Source organism: Bos mutus, chromosome 21, assembly GCF_027580195.1.
Source record: "Bos mutus isolate GX-2022 chromosome 21, NWIPB_WYAK_1.1, whole genome shotgun sequence".
NCBI classification, from domain to species: Eukaryota; Metazoa; Chordata; class Mammalia; order Artiodactyla; family Bovidae; genus Bos; species Bos mutus.
In genome coordinates, this window is record NC_091637.1 from 44573678 (window position 1) to 44588037 (window position 14360).

General features: G+C 35.1%; 1 protein-coding gene and 1 non-coding gene across 2 annotated transcripts in view; one reads left to right on the forward strand and one right to left on the reverse strand.

The window, feature by feature from the left end:
• Positions 1-14360, forward strand: part of PRORP (protein only RNase P catalytic subunit) — a 137960-nt gene that overhangs the window by 70333 nt on the left and 53267 nt on the right. The gene's annotated exons all lie outside the window — the stretch shown is intronic.
• Positions 10286-10392, reverse strand: LOC138984547 (U6 spliceosomal RNA). The gene has a single exon (XR_011461832.1). It is a non-coding gene; the product is annotated as a U6 spliceosomal RNA (small nuclear RNA).

Consider the following 14360-nt stretch of genomic DNA (forward strand, 5'->3'; position numbering starts at 1 on the left):
CTGCTGCTGCTAGGTCGCTGCAGTCATGTCCGACTCTTTTCGACCCCATAGATGGCAGCCCACCAGGCTCCCCCATCCCTGGGATTCTTCAGGCAAGAACACTGGAGTGGGTTGCCATTGCCTTCTCCAACGGGTGAAAGTGAAGTCGCTCAGTCATGTCTGACTCTTAGTGACCCCATGGACTGCAGCCTACCAGGCTCCTCTGTTCATGGGATTTTCCAGGCAAGAGTACTGGAGTGGGGTACCATTGCCTTCTCCAATTGAAGCTTTGCAGTTATATGTAATAGGTCTACAACTCCAGAAAAAGATATATACACATTATGTTATGAATAGCAGGAAAACCTCTTGAAAAATTTCTCATCTGTTTAGGGAAGAGGTAATAGGCAAATCTTACTGGATTTAAGCTTGGAAGAGAAATGGAAACAGTAGTTCCTCTTCAAATGGACCAAAATGACCCCACAAAATATACATAAAATGTTTTATTGATATCAATCTTTTATTAAAATAAGAACTTGAAAGGGAAAATCACAAAGCTGTGTAGTTCTATGGTTGTAAAAACATTTTAAGTATACCAAATTCTTGTTTGCAGTGTTTTATCAGTTACATTTCAGTGTCCATCACCTGGTTGGTTATCACTTTGACTTGTCATCAGAGAGAAAGAATGACATATAGACATTATAATATTTGGTTCCTTACACTTTGATTCTAATTAAGTCCTAGCTTTAGGGAGCCACTTTGTGCTAGGATGTTAGGCTGCAGGCCTTAGCCAGTCCTTGCCCATCCCCACGCACACACCCACACACACAGTCACTCATGCTCACAGGGTAGTGTCTAATTACAGGTTCTGTTCATGATTTTAACCTATTCATTGTAAACATTGACCCTGGAGATGAGAACTACAACAGGTAGAGCTAACATACTTTGATTTCTCTCTGTGTTAAAAATTGAATGCATTATCTCATGTAATCTGTACAATTCCATAAGGCAGATACTATTATTATTTCTGTTTTACAGTGAAGAAACTAAGAGCAGAAAGATTAAGTTAGCTTGTCACATTGCTAATAACGAGAGGGTCAGTGTTCAAAGTAGTCAGTTGCTTCCACAGTCTGCTCATATCCTGACTCTCCTTTACTGCCATCATGACTTGACACCCAGCTTGGATCTCAAGCTGCTATATAATTCTTTTAAATATATTTTGAAAATGAAGAAATTGGTTACACAGTCTATGGGAAGCTTAAGCTTATTGGGTAATACAAAGGAGGATTAAGTTACAGAGATAAAAAAAGTAAAGATTGACTGTTTATTGATTCAACTCAGAAGTATAGCATCATCTTATATCTCGTAAATATTATTTTTATTGGCATTATTTTTATTCAGAAAAAATTGATATGACATTTATTCTCTTCATACAAAAAAAAAGATATTCTTCCCCCCTTTTTTAGATTTTTTAAAGCTTTTTATGAATAAGGTTTTATTTTAGAGTATTTTTAGATTTAGAGAAAAGTTAAAAAGAATATAGGAAATTCCCATATGCCTATATCTAGTTTTCTCCGCCATTAACATCCGCTGTTAGTGTGGTACGTTTGTTACAATTAATGAACCAGTGTGGCTACATTTTCTTTACCCAAAGGTCATACTTTGCTCAGATTCCCTTCGTTCTCACTTGCTGTCCTTTTTATGTCATGAGTCCCTTTTAAGAAACCAAATTAAATTTAATTGTTGTATCTCATTAGACTCTTCTTGGTTGTGACAGTTTCTCAGACTTTACTTGATTTCGATGACCTTGACAGTCTTGAGAAGTACTGGTCAGGTATTATGTAGACTGTCTCTCAGTTGGGATTTATATGTTTTTCTCATGATTAGCCTAGGGTATGGGTTTGAGGGAAGAAGGTTGCAGAGATAAAATGCCATTGCCACAGCATTGTAGTGAAAGTAGACACTATCAACATAACTTAACTACTGTTGATGTTAACTTCAATCACCTGGTTGTGCGAGTGTTTGTCAGGTTTCTCCACTGTGAAGTTATTCTTTTTTCCAGCTTTCCATACTGTAATCTTTGGAAAGAAGTCAGTGTGCAGCCCACACTTAAAGAGCGAGCGGTCATACTCCATCTCTTTGGGGGCAGAATATTTACACAAATTGTTTGGAATTCTTCTGATCCAGAAATTTGTCTGTTCTCCCCTACTTACTTATTTCTTTAGTAATTTATTTATAGTATTATGAACTCATGGATATTTATTTTATACTTGGTTTATAATCTAATATTACTTTATTTTGTTGCTCACTTATTTTAGCTTTGGCAACTACAAGCTTTTTGTTTTCTCCCATGTTCCTTTGACAAAACCCCATAATTGTGTGTTTTTTCAAGTACTTTCTTTCTTCTGGCAAAATTCGTTGCTGGTACAACGTTATTTTTTAAAAAACTAAAAACTTAGCTAATTAGGTAGGCTGCTTCAATTTTCTTTGAAGGAAAAATGTGCTATCTGCTTTTTTGACTATTGAAGACAATGAAAAGGAAAGGGTAGTATTTTTTGTACTTTTACTTCATTTCTCAAAATCAAGTAATATTTATTTCTGCCACGTAGTATAACGATTTTACCCAGTCACCTTTGATTTTTTTCCCCCACGGGTTAATCTTTGTGGTTTGCCTGTTTTGGAGGATCAGCATGTGTTTTGGATGTTCTTTTTCCTTTTCTTTCTTCTTAGCAGTGGAGTATGAAGGGTCCAAGTCAAAGGAGAAACTGAAGTAATAGTATCCACTTGTTCAGAGTGGCTCTCCTGTTCCTGTGTCTCAAGTGTTTCCACAGGAGCTATTTCCCAACTGATAACACTTGTTACCTCCAAAGGGAATAGTTATATAGAATGTTGGTTTTCATTATGATGCATTTGTGTCGTGTTAGAATTTTTTAAATAATGAGCTTATATTTCTTTTATAATCTGGAAAATAATAGAGGTTTATTTTTAGAGTCAGTGGAAATGCAAAGAAAAGAACTTACCCTTTCTGTGGTTTGAAGAGCTTTAGAACTTAACTTTTTTCCACACTTGATATACTGAACACTTGGTTATTTTGCATGAGTTTTGTTTAGCTCTACCTGTGTTTTTTCACTAGTTTAGCTGTATTAGTGAAACTGGCACATCTGCACAGTTACTTTATGTAACTGCAAGATTATATTTAGATTTAAAGATTACTTGAAATTCTGTGATGATTGTCTCAAGTATGTAAGGCTTCTCTTTAGCAAGGTTATAAATACATTACATGTAGAGACCATTCTTCATGTATTTCTCATAAAAAGACAGTAATCTTGGTGTGTTGCTGTAAAGGAATAGGTAGTAATCTTTCCTACTGGTTCTTTGTTTTGCTGCTTTTCCATGCTGTCCTGAGATTTGTTTTCTTTTTTATTTATAGCCATTGGTTTTTCTGTTCCATACCTGGTGAACCTTAACACCCTGAAATTACTTACATTTTGTGTCCTTTCTCTCTCCTTTAACTCTCCAACATTTACTTGGCAACCCAAGGAAAGCGTTTTCCAGATTTTCATGGGATATGGCTTGGTCTCAAAATGAGAGTGCCCTGTGGCCACTTACCTAAGTGCTTTCAGGCTCCAGAACGAAACAACTCCACTCTCTTTATTTCTCCACCTCGCCCCACTGCCCCCTGCCAAAAAAAAAATAAAAGTTTAAGCTGTTGCTACCCCATTTAGAAATTAAGATATTCCAAGATTTAATAGTAGAAAGAAAAAGTAAAATATTGATAGAGCTTTATTACGTTTATTTGTGTCACTTTAGAAACCATAAAATATGCCCTTTTGTCCTCTCCATGTGTTCTTATTTTTATGTCAGTACAGCACAGAACAACCAAACATTTATATAACTCAAAACCAAAGAAGTTTGTTTTACTATAACATTTGTTTGATACATTTTAAATATAGCACCCTCCCTGCACCTGGATGTGTTCACCAGCTCAAACATTTTCTTAAACCCCATCCTTTTAGGATTTTTGTGCAGGCTTCATCACACAGGCATGATCCATCATCATAGAATTAATTTCTGGCTCCTCTTGCCCTCCTAAAGGATAGAAGTGGGCTGGGCTGAAAATCTCAAGCTTCTAAACACGGCTTGGTCTTTCTGGTGACCAGCCCCCATCCTGAAGCACTCTAGGAGCCTACCTCATGAGAATAAAAGATGCGTCTAACACCCTGGAAATTCCAAGGGATTTAGAAGCTCTGTTTCAGGAGCTGGGATCAAAGTCCAAGTATTAGAACAAAAGATGACCTTAGTACCTTTATCACTTAGGAAATTATAAGGGTTTTTGGAGCTCTGTGACAGGAACCAAAGGCAGAAAACAATATATAATTTCTTATTTTACAAAGAGTAAAGGAAATTGAGGCAGGACAGTGGGGCAAGGAGTATAGGAATAGGGTGGTGTCTGAAGGGGGAATGAGGTGTGTGGTCAGGTAGGAGAGGATCCAGATGAAGGGTTGAAGCTGACTGTGTAAGAGAAAAGGAGTGAATGGGAGTGTAGAGTATCTGAGAGGGTAGAAAGCGATAGGTCCACCTCATAGATGGAGGAATTAGCCAAAACAAGAGGTATGGAGGGAAGGAGAATACAGTGTATGCAGCAGATATTTTCCAAAAGAGGATCTATTATTTGACTACGGAACTTTTATTCACAGAGCATTTTGAAGGACATACTAGTCCTTCAGACGGAGAAGGTAATGGCACCCCACTCCAGTACTCTTGCCTGGAAAATCCCATGGATGGAGGAGCCTGGTAGGCTCCAGTCCATGGGGTCGCAAAGAGTCGGACACGACTGAGCGACTTCACTTTCATGCATTGGAGAAGGAAATGGCAACCGACTCCAGTGTTCTTGCCTGGAGAATCCCAGGGATGGTGGAGCCTGATGGGCTGCCGTCTATGGGGTTGCACAGAGTCGGACACGACTGAATCGACTTAGCAGCAGCAGTCCTTCAAAATATACTTGGGGAAATACTACCCTAAAACTTAACCATCTTTTGAACTTTCTAAGGCATCAGTTACTGTTCACTTGTTACACAAGAAGCTGTAACAGATACTGAAAATTGTTTCTTTTTTTTCCTTAGTGCATTTTAATCCTGAATTCTTTTTAGAGTAAATTAAGAGTAATTTTAAATAGTGAAATGCTCTTTGTACTTTCTTAAGATTAGTCTACAAGAGCAAAGAAATTATATATTAATGTAGATTTACATTTTATTCACTTTTGCTTGATTCTTAAATAACATAGATTTTAGTGTAAAGATGTTCTTTTGATAGAATTCATTTTATATTGAGGTTAAAAGAAAATTTTACCTTGAAAATAAAGTTAGAACACCTAAAGTTTTTTTTTTAATTGAATTGGTTCATTAAGTTCTGAACCACTAAATCTTGAGCTTTGTAGTTCATAAATAGTATCTGTTATCTCCTTTAATCTGGCAACCACAAAAAACTTCCTGCAGAGAAACAACTTACATTTTAGCATTTTGCTTGCTTACATTTGTGCTTTTTAATTTTTTTTCTTCTACCCTAAACCTTTGTTAAAGGTAATGCTCATGCCACATGATCATGTTACTGGAAAGTAATGTTGGGAGATTTGTGAAAGAAAGGAGAAAAAAAAGTGTTTTCTACTGAAAAAGAAATGGGTCAATAGACCACAAGATGTAATGTTGAATTCTGTGCTCACAGTAAAGGCATATGTTAAGTCTCCTGCCTTCTTAGTCACCAAGTAACTTCTTAAGAATACTGTTCTTTTCTTTAATAAATCACATTCTAATCACTTTATGACTTCAGTATATTTTTTAAAGCATGGAGTAGTGATACCAAACTCAGTTATCATTTAGTCTGTCTCCACTTATTCCAATTATATTAATCAGAATGTTGTAATCATTTTATTCTTCAATTATTCATCAAAGCTTCCTTGTTTTAAGGCCCTGTACAGAGTGTATCCAAAGTACAAAGGTGAAAGAGGCATAGTCTCTTTCCTGAAGGATTTTATAGTCTCTTAGGGGAAATAAGAGAAAAAGATAAATGTCTACAGACAGAATACGATCAGCATGTTAATTGTACCAATAACTCTGCACAGAAACTGCAAGTAACATTTCTTAGATTTTCCTAATTGTTCAAACTACTCTTTCTGTCCAGTTACTCAGAAGTAATAAACATTTATGGTGTTTCCAGTTTATTTATAATGTTGTTAATATTGTTTTTCTTAGTTTTAGCTAACACTTATTAAGAATTTCACACATGCCAGGAACTACTCTTGAGTACCGTACATACATTATCTCATTTAATCCTCATAAGAGTCTTATTATTTTCACCTTGCAGATGGAGAAACTGAGGTTAGAGAATTCAAGAAACTTGCCTGTGATAAATTTACAACCAGTAAATGTCAGATTGGAGCTGCAGACCTAGGTTGTCTAATGCCAGAGGCTTATCTTAAAAGACTCTATTACATTCTCTCTCTATGGACCTTGCCAATACCTCTGCTCTTTTAACAGAGGAAAACAGCTTCAGGATTGAAAGGAAAGCCATCAACAGTGTCTGTTCATTTATTTTAATTAGCTGTTGACATGATCTTAAAACAGAAAATACTCTGCCAAAGAGTTCACACTTACTGTCACCGTGGTTGTGTGTCCTTGTACACACAGCCTCTTTAGTGTGGTTCTTTCTTCTCGCTCTTCATAGCTCAGCTTTGGAACCCTCTCTAGGAAGTTCCCCCATCTCTCTGTCTGCCCCACCGCCCAGGAGGTCCTCTTTCTCCCACTACGTTGTCTTCGTCTGTGTGCTCTCCAAGCAGCCTGCTTTCATCCCTGTCATAGCACCAGTCATGTGATTGAATTGTCTTAAGTTTTTTAATAGAAGGGACTGTTCTTCATTTTAGCAATCTCAGTGTCCAACACAGTGTCTGGCCTGTGGTGAGTATGCAAAAACTGTTGAATGGATGGATGTTTGACTCAAGTGTTTTGAGGCTTGTGCAAAACACTCTGGAAGCCATCTCACATCACTTTGATAGTAGTGCTTATTGGGGACAATGTACCGTTTGATTCTCCAGGGTTTCTGGTGAATAACAAGTGCTTTTCATTTCCCTGAAGCCTTGAGGTCATAGATGGCAGAGGAAGGAGGGAATGCTGCTAGTGAATTCTCTGAGTGGGATGGAGGATACTAGTGTTCTGCTTCCTTCCCTCCCTAGTGAGAACAGGGCCATGCTTTAAAGTTAGGGGTAAGATAGTGTCAACATGTAACGTCAGAGTCTTTCAGTAGCTCACTGTTGACTGATTGGGACCTCTGGCAGGTACTGGCCAGGTCCACAGTGTTTGGGCCCATAGTTTTTTAATGCAACTTTATATCCCCACCAATCAGCATCAAGTTTGAACCTTTGTAGCTCATTGTAAAGATCATTCCTAAGTGTTTACCCCTAACTTGAAATCCCTCTCATCTTTATCATAAGTTTGTAGACTAGCAGCACCATCATCTATCAGATGGCAGGAAAACTGTACCCCTTCCCCCACCATTTATTGACTGGATGACTGTAAGTAAGACAGTGGAGCTTCTTTGGGCCTCAGTCCTCTCCTTTTGAAAGTGAGAGTCCTAAGTTTTTTGTGTTCCTGAGACCATGGAACTAAACTGGATTATTTCTCAAGGTCCATTCCCTATCCATTTTAAGATACATAATTTATATGAATTACTTATCAGTGTGCCATTGTTCACTGAGAGGGTTGATCAAAACATTTTTCCCCTCTAGAGATTATGTATTTGCCATTTGTTTGCCATTTAGCAGTGCTCAAATTCTAACTCATGAATGTATTGCATTTAGTGTGTTATTTTTAACCCCAAAGTTTCCTGGTATTAGGATTATTAATATCACATGGAGGCCTCTTATGGTGATTGTTTTTCTTTAAGGATAAGGGCCTAATATGCTAAGCAAGAATATACTGCCAGACTATTTACCTAAGGACACCTAGCACCTTTGGGGCATGTTACATCAATCAACACATGAGATAAAGTCTGAAATGTTTTTGTCACGGCCCTTCAACTCTCTAGTCTCAAAAAAAAAGTTCTTGAGCATTATATAAAAGCCCTTACACTTTACCAAAAGCCTTACTTCCTGAAAACAGAAATCAGATTTTAAGAGTTAAGAACTATAGTCATCAGAAAAAAAGTATCTCCTTCGGTATTACCATAAATACATAAATAGATCTTTGTCCTCCACCAAGGACATCATTGTTCTCCACCGAGAAAGAAATGCAAAGTATACAACATTTTAACAGAGAGAGTATCTGTCAATGGGCTCCTAACCCCCCAACTCTATCCTTATTCTACTGTTCCATACAACTGCAACCTTCCTGTTAGTTGGTGTTTTTTTTTAACATTTTATTATGAAAATTTAAAAAATGCATCAAAGTTTAAAGAATTTTATAGTGGATATCTACATACTCAGCTCTTTGGTTCTACCATTACCATTTTATTATACTTTCTTCTTTAGGTGTCTGTTTTTCTGTCTTTTGTCCATTTATAAGTTCATGTGGACTTTTTATGCATTTCAAAATAGACTACAGATATCTATATTTATACCTATTCTCTCTTGATCAGTATTTTCATTTCTGCCAAAACTGACTGAACTCTAGTGTGTAGGCATGACCACTTCTGCCTGACTCATTAAGGCTGTTGAATATCACAAGTCTTTTCCTACAGTGCTGTTGGCCTGTATGAAGTGGTTTTCACAGAACAGACCAGTGACATTCTAGAGGGACATTCTAATCAGCACTATCCAATAGAAATATAATGTTATTTAAAATCTTCTAGTAGCCACATTAAAAATGTTAAAAGTAAAAAGTTCACCTGTTAGGTAAAATAACTTTAGCTTTTTTATTAACCCATCGTAATCCAAAATGTCATTTCAACATGTAATAATACTTTAGTAATTACTAATAAAATATTTTATATTCTATTTGTATAGTAATTTTCATGGAAATCCAGTACATCTCATTTCTGATTAGTTCTATTTCAAGTGCTCAGTAGTAACTTGTAGCCAATATATTGAACAGTATAGTTCTAGACCTTCAAACTTAATGGCTATATCATTCCTCCTCCTAAATTTCCAGTGTCTGAAAGTGCTGACAGAGCAGTCAAATTTCCTAATGAATGTGAAAGAAGTAGTGATATTCATCACAGCAAACCCTAATTATACCCTTTCACATTGAGGCCATTTTTATTCATTTCCTTGTCAGAAACTTCCCAATTTTTTTCTTTCAATCACTTCTCATCTACACTCAGAGTTAAGTTACATTCCCTATACCAATATCGAGTGTATTTTATTACTTTTCTGCTGCCCTTCTTCTAATTTCAGGGTTTACCAGTTTGTCTTCTCTCATTTTTTGCTAGAACACTCTTTCTAGAACAGGTAAGATCTTTAAATTTCACTTGTAAAAATTAAAACTACATGCTAGTATTAAAATATTAATGAGTCTAGTTATAAAAATTAAAAACTGATCTCTGGTGGAATTGTTCTATATCCTGATTGCAGTATTAATTAAAAGTTGTAAAATTGTGTATGTGCACCTGTATGCATGCATGCACACATACACATGCACAAATGAAGAAATTGACTAGTTGTTATAAATTGAAGTTTTTACCTTATTGGCTAGAAGAAAGACTTTTGTCTGAGTAACTGGAAAGATGTTCCTATTTATGAAGAGTAAAGGGTCTCTTAATTATTTGTCAGAAGACAGCTGTATGCTTTCTTTCACCATTCACAGAATGTTTTTAATTTTGGATCATGAAGATGCTTCATCTCATTCTCTGATTTCGGTTAGTATATTTTATCCAGAAAGTGGGTGAGGAGAAGCCACACATAGGTCATACAAAATTTATCTGATTTCAGATACATCTGGGTGGTTTTTATTTTTAACTTTTAGCTTCTAGTTATGTGTTGACCAGCACATAGCAAAAACTTAGATTGGGAATTTGGCAGGAGTAGCAAAAATAACTAGTAATTCTGACAGTGACACAGTTTTGGAGGAAGAGGCTCATGTTAATAAGTATTAATTGTCTTGAAAAATATACATGTGTGACTATCTAGAAACACCTTAAATGTTGCCTAATTCAGGTATTGGATAAATAGATTGATTTAAATCCCTGGAAGACTAAGACATGCCTACTGAGTTTCTGATAAAAAGAGCAAAACAGTTCCCCTCCTCCAGTTTTCTTGAGCAGAGCAAGTCACACACTGTAGGCTTCATGACCACATCACATTGCATCTTTTTATTTTTTTGGTAAAAATATGGAACACTTCACGAATGTGTGTGTCATCATTGCACAGGGGCCATGCAAATCTTGTCTGTACCATTTCAATTTTAGTATATGTACTGCCAAAGCGAGCACTCACATTACATCTTAATAGAACTGGCTCAGATGCCACCATGAAACTGATGAGCATTTTTAGTGGGTGTATAACACTGAAAAGATTATTTTTTAATGTTTTTCTTAGATAATCATTTTATTCATGCTTTGCAATCACCTTATTCATTTACTTGTTTTTGTTTCCTAACAGTTTCCCACCTACCAAGAATGTAAGTTCCATGAGATTAAGGACCTTACCCCTTTTGTTCACTGCTGTATTCCAAGCACTTAAAACCATGCCTTGCACATAATGACTACTCAGTAAATATTGTCAAAAAATGAGTGATTATCTTTATAGATTCTTCAGTAGAAAACTGTCAGCCAAGAGAAAATATCGCCAGGATATCTGCTCTGTATACTTTAATGACTGTCAGTGTTGTTCATGATAAAAGCTATACCTTATCCTTTTCACTTATCAAAATATTCATTTGTTTCTTTTGTCAATCATCTTTAGATGATGAGAAAAACAGGGTATTTCAAAGAATACTGTCTGTCAGGGAAGCAGGGTACTATTCACATCTAGAAGTAGGAAAATGATAAAAGCCAAAATAACAATACCTATATTATTTTGGGAAAAGCCAAAATAGCAACACCTATAGTATTTTATATTTTGGGAAAGAGTTATGTACTGTTTTAGAAGAAGGTATTATCAATAGACAAATGTCTATTATCAGTAGACAAATGCAGAAGTTGTGAAGTTTTATAAATTCTTATTCTGATTTGTGTCAAGCAATAGGCAAGAATGGACATGTCTTTCTAAAACAATACTTTTAAATAGCTGGGTGCCTAGATTGCCTAATGAGTATAGGCCTTCATACTTACTAAAGATTGGAAGAGTTATTATTTTTTGTCTTTAAAAAAATTTATTGACTAAAAAATGGAAAGATCAGGAAAAATAAACTCTGGTTAAGATCTGATGTGGGGCTCTGTTCCCAGCTCTGCTGCTACCTCCCTTTGTGATCTTGGGTGATCTCTTTTTTTTGAACCCCAATTTCCTTGTTTATAAAATGAGAAGACCAGGCTTAATATTCTTTAAAGACTCTCAGCTCTAAAAAACTTAAGGATTCCATCAGGCTCCCCATGAACAGCAATGCATTTCTTCCAAAAGAGGGTGCTGTGGTTTTTCTGAGTGCTCTAGCATTTTCTTGAGAGGAACTGAAGAGAGGTGGCAATCTCAGCTTAATTTCCTGTCTTTAGACTTTCCACTTTTGAGAAATACTGATTCCTTAAATTTATTTAGTTGTTTAGTTGAGGTGATGTAAACTAATTCTTGATGTTATTGATACTTTTTAAAGCTTTTTTTAATATGTTGATTTAGAAAATCTGGCAGATAAAATGTCTAAGAAAAAATAAAAAATACACAGTCTTACCACTCAGTATTAACATTTTGGTGTATTTCTGAGGTTTTTTTTGGTATCATTCAATTTTTCCCATATCTATATCTAGAGAGAATGGGAGAAGGAGTAGAGATTTTATTTTGTTTTTGGCTTTTCCCATCTGGTGAGACTTCCTATGGAATTTGTTTTGGGAACTGTTGTTTATATAGCCACACTCTTATTCAATATTTCGGTTGTTTCATATTTTAATATTAAAAATAGTGGTGTGAAGAATATCTTGGATGTGAATCTATGACATAATATGTTCAGATTTCTGAATCAAAAGCAATAAACATTTTAAGGTTCTTGATACATTTGTCAAATTGCTATCCTGAAATATAGCCCCTTTGATCAAATCATATATGGAATTGTGCAATGTGTGACTTCTTGTCTCTGGCTTCGTTCTCTTTTTTTAAATTCAAGTATAATTGACATATAACACCGTAGTTTCAGGTGTACAATGAAATGATTGGATACTTGTATACACTGTGAAATGATCACCGCAATTGGCTTCTTTTAATTAGCATGTTTTCAAGGTTTATCCATGTTATAGCATGTATCAGTTCTTCATTTCTTTTTATCATCAAATAATACACCATTGTATAGATACACCACATTTTGTTTATACATTTATCAATTTTATTATTTTTACTTTGGGGTTATTATGAATAACAATTATATGAATATTTGTGTATAGACTTTTGTGTGGATATGTATTTTTGTTTCTCTTGGCTGTATATCTAGAAATTGAATTGCCAAGTCGTATGGTAACTCTTTGTTTAATCATTTGAGGAACTATCAGACTGTTTTCCAAAGTGACCACACCATTTTACATTCCCACTAGTAAATATATAAGGGTTCTGATTTCTCCATATTCTCACTCACAGTTGTTACTGTCTTAGTCATCTTAGTGGGTGTACAGTGGTATCTCATTGTGGTTTTGATGTGCCCTGTTGGCTAATGATGTTGATCATCTGTTAATACGCTTATTATCTATTTGCTTATCTTCTTTGAAGAAATGGCTATTCAGATCTTTTGCCCATGTTTAAATTGGGTTAATTTTATTATCGAGTTGTAAGAATTTTTTATATATATTTTGGGTACTGAACTTTTATCAGATATAGAATTTGTAAAAATTTTCTCCCACTCTATGGTTCTTTTTACTTTCTTAATGTGTCCTTGGGACCACAAAAATCTTGAATGATGATAATGTCCAGTTTATCTATTATTTTCCTGTTGTTTTCATATCTTAAGAAACCATTGCCTAATCTAAGATCATAAAATTTGTGCCTTGTTTTCTGCAGTTTTATAGTTTCAGCTCTTATATTTAGATCTTTGATCAGTTTGAACTGATTTTTATATATGGCATAAAGTATGGACCTAACTTCATTCTTTAGTTTATGGATATCCAGTTGTCTGGCATAATTTGTTGAAAAAGCAATTCTTTCTGCAATTGAATTACCTTAGAACTCTTTTTAAAAACCAGTTTACCACACCCTCCCTCCAACCCCCACCCTCCCCAAATCAATTGACCACAAAAATGAAGGTTTTAACAGACCTTCAGTTCTGTTTTATTGATCTTAATGTTTATTCTGAGGCGATTACTGTAGCTTTGTAGTAGATTTTGAAATTGGCAAGTATAAGTCCTCCAACTTTTTCTTTTTCAAGATTGTTTTGCCTATTTTGAGTCCATGTGAATTTTTAGAATCAGCTTGGCAATTTCTACAAAGAAGCCATCTGAGATTTTGATAGGGATTGCATTGAATCTAGATATTTTTAGGTGTTTTAGAAAATAAATGATGAGACTGACATTTTTATATGTTTGTTAACAGTTTTTTGAATTCATATCATTTTTCTAAGTTCATATGTTTATGCTTTTTTCTGTTTGGCTTATTAATATTTATTTACTTTGTATGCACTCTTTGTAGATTAACTTATTGGCCCTTATGGTATTTATTGTAGATATTTTCCCAATTTGCCTTTTCCTATTGCTTAGGGCTTCCCTGGTGGCTCAGATAATAAAGAATCCACCTGCAATGCAGGAGAGGTCTTCAAACCCTGGGTCAGGAAGATCCCCTGGAGAAGGGAATGGCTACCCACTCCAGTCTTCTTGCCCAGAGAATTCCATGGACAGAAGAGCCTGGCGGGCTACAGTCCATGGGGTTGCAAAGAGCTGGACATGACCGAGCAAGTAACACTTCACTTTTTTTCATGAACTTTGGTATATAGAAATTTTGGTATATAGAAATTCTATATACTTTTGGTATATAGAAAAATACAGGTCATTTTTTTTTTTCCTTAGTTTTCTTTCTTTTTTTTTTTTTTAATTTAGAAAATCTTGCTTCTTCCTGAATTTATTCTTAGTAAAGCAGGTGAACCTTGGCCACCTTGGTCCAGAAAGCCAGGTTAGTTAAACAATTTAAAGTTAGATTATTATATTTTTAAACTCACTTATTCTTAAAATATATGTAATAGACATGTTTTGTTAGTATTAAAATTTTTTTTAATAATTTATAATAGATCAATCTATTTTAATCCCTTGGATTTTTTGTGTTATTTTTGTTTTCCCACAAA